Source organism: Rhinolophus hipposideros (genome assembly GCF_964194185.1).
Source record: "Rhinolophus hipposideros genome assembly, chromosome: 10".
NCBI lineage: Eukaryota > Metazoa > Chordata > Mammalia > Chiroptera > Rhinolophidae > Rhinolophus > Rhinolophus hipposideros.
In genome coordinates this window covers 22,195,600-22,198,739 of record NC_138056.1, presented here as the reverse complement: position 1 = coordinate 22,198,739, position 3,140 = coordinate 22,195,600, and the positions used below count along the sequence as shown (strand labels likewise).

The 3,140-nt window shown below is 42.4% G+C and overlaps 1 pseudogene across 1 annotated transcript; it reads left to right on the top strand.

The window, feature by feature from the left end:
* Window positions 1-2,058: 2,058 nt before the first annotated feature.
* LOC308503199 (GTP-binding nuclear protein Ran-like) lies at window positions 2,059-2,446 on the top strand (annotated as a pseudogene). Its single transcript has one exon. The product of its transcript is annotated as a GTP-binding nuclear protein Ran-like (transcript).
* Window positions 2,447-3,140: the final 694 nt, after the last annotated feature.

The following is a 3,140-nucleotide window of genomic DNA, read 5'->3' as shown; positions in this document are numbered from 1 at the left end:
AGTGATACAGGCAAAAGAAGGAGAAAGTGTCGTAAGAAAGATAGGAATAATCAGTGGGCAGAAGCTAGCCGAGAGGGCTAGTAATATAGGAGAGAGGGGAGACGATTAGGTCGGACTACATGGAAGTTGCTGGTGGTCTTGATGAGAGCAGTTTCAGTAAGACAGTAGAACTGGAGTGGTAGATGAGGAAGTGGAAATTACTATCATAGATAAGTCTTTGAAGAAATTTCAGTGGGATGGGGGAGGAAATAAATTGGGCAGCAGCAGCAGGAAAGTCTGTTAGCTGGGAAATATGTGTAGGAGAACTTACTATCTGGGAGTCAATTAGAATAAGTTCTAATCCTTTTTCTGCATACGTCAGTTCCCTTTCTGGGCATTAATTTCCTCATTTGTCAAATCAAGTATCTCCCAAATCACTTCTGACTCAGAAAAGCTATGTTCTAAGGAGATGCTGAAGCTGACAGAGAAGGAACAGTGAATGGGAAAAGCAGGGTCCCTGAGAAAATGGTGTAAGTCTTTAAGGGGCAGTAAAAGGGAACCTATTTCCAAGTGTAGGAGGAAGGATTAAATAAAAGAATGAGTGCAAAGCACTTAGCACAGTGCTTGGCATCATACTAAGAACACAACACACTTTATGTGTTACTAGAAACAATAGAGGTAGTATTAGGAGCAGAAACATGATTTACTGCACACACAAGAGAGTACTGTTTGGAGATAAAGAAGGAAGAAGTGGAGATGAACCAGGCAGTGCCTGCTATGACAGTGAAGACCACACTAGAGACTGCTTGTGGAATGAAGTATGCTTATGGACCTTATGACGTCAGCTCCAAGCTGGTGGCTTAGATGATGGGAGAGTCCACCAAAATGGGAAGACATTTGACTTTTGACAATGCTTCCTATTCCATATAAAAGTAAAGCAGGTGTGCAAGGAGCTGAGAATAGCCAAGACCACTTCAAAGAAGAACACAGTTGGAGGACTTAACCACCTATCAAGATAAATTATAAAGTGACAGCAATTAAGACAGTCTGGCATTGGTACAATAGACAAACTAGTGGGACAGAGTAGAGTCTAGAAACAGATCCATGCATATATAGGCACTGGGTTTATGAAAAAGATGGCACCTCAGAGCAGTGAGGAAAGGGTAATCTTATCAATAAATGGTGCTGCATCAAATGGATATCCAAATGGAAAAATAAGAACAAAGCTCAATCCCTGCCTCATATCATAGGAGAAAAATCATTCCTTAATACTCTTAAATAGGACACAAAAAGTACTAACCATAAAGAACAGTATTTATATATTGAATTTTATTAAAGTTACAAATATTAATTCATCAAAAGATACCGTTAGGAAAGTAAAAAAACAAAGTCAAGTTTTACAGAATGAGAAGAGATATACACAGTCCATATAACTGATAAAAGGTCCAAATTCAGAGTAGATAAAGAATTCTTACAAAAGACGTCTCAATTGGAAATAAATGGGCCAAAGACGTGAACAGGCCCCTCACAAAAATAGAATGACCAATGAACATGAAAAGATGCGCAACTAGTCCTCAGGGAAATACCAGTGAAAATCATAATGTGATATCACGAAACAGCCACAAGAACGAAAATAATTAAAACAATGACTAATACCAAGTGTTGGTGAGGCTGTAGAACAACTAGAACCGCTGGCGGGAATTGAAAGTGATACAGCCAGTTGGGAGAAAGTTTGGCATATCTACTAACCCTAAACCATGTGTACAAAACCTGTGAAATCCGAGACGGGCCCAGAGATACTTCTGGAAGTAACATCACGACAGCTGCCCAAGGAGAACCCCAAGTTCAGTTCAAACTTGTATTGGTTGGTGACGGTGGGACTGGAAAACTTACATTTGTGAAACATCACCTGACTGGTGAATCTGAGAAGTATGTAGTTACATTGGGTGTTGAGATCCATCCCCTCGTGTTCCATACCAACAGAGGACCTATTAAGTTCAATGGATGGATGCAGCTGGTCAAAAGAAATCTGGTGGACTCAGCGATGGCTGTGACATCCAAGTCCAGGGTGCCATTATAATGTTTCATGTAACTTTAAGAGCTGCTTACAAGAATGTTCCTAACTGGCAGAGAGATCTGGTACGAGTATGTGAAAACATCCCCACTGTGCTGTGTGGCAACAAAGAAGATAGGAAGGAAGGAAAGTGAAGGCAAAATCACTTGTCTCCTACTGAAACAAGAATCTTCAGTATTCTGACATCTCTGCCTACAGTAACTACAACTTTGATAAGCCTTTCCTCTGGCTTGCTAGAAAACTCACTGGAGACCCTAGCTTGGAGGTCGTTGCCGTGCCTGCCCTTGCACCACCAGAGCTTGTCACTGGTCCCGCTTTGGCAGCACAATATGAGCGTGACCGAGAGAGTCCTCAGACAACTGCTGGCATCCAGATGGGGATGAGGATCTGTGACAGTGAAGCTGGGGCCCCGCGTCAGAAGTCTAGGTCTGTAGGCAACTTTCCTGTGATGTCAGTGCTGCGGCGTGTTTACCACTTCATTACATAGCTAAGCAGACGTGTGTTTAATTTGGGGGATGTGGAAGGAGACGGGTGGGGTGGGCTTCAGAGTGAGTGTGGCAGTTGGAAAAATACTTTCGTTTTCTGGACCTGCATATTTAGCTGTTTTGGAACACACTTGTTTCCTTATTGAGTTTCAAATATAAGACTGTGAAAGTCACAACACACACACACACACACACACACACACACACAAAATCTGTCAAATCCATTTCTGAGTATATATCTGTCATGTACAAAAAAAATGTCCATTGCAGCATTATTCATAATAGCCTCAAGATAGAAACAACCCAAATGTCTATCAAGGGTAGAACACATAAATACACTGTAGTATATTCATAGAATAGAGCACTGTACTTGTGAAATAAATGAACCACTACTATAGGGGCGGCCTGATGGCTCAGTTGGTTAGAGCACGAGCTCTGAACAACAGGGTTGCTGGTTAAATTCCCCCATGGGCCCAGTGAGCCGCTCCCTCCACAACTAGACTAAAGACAATGAGCTGCCGCTGAGCTGCCCGAGGGGCGGCCGGATGGCTCAGTTTGTTGGACCGTGAGCTCTCAACAACAAGGTTGCCGGTTCAATTCCC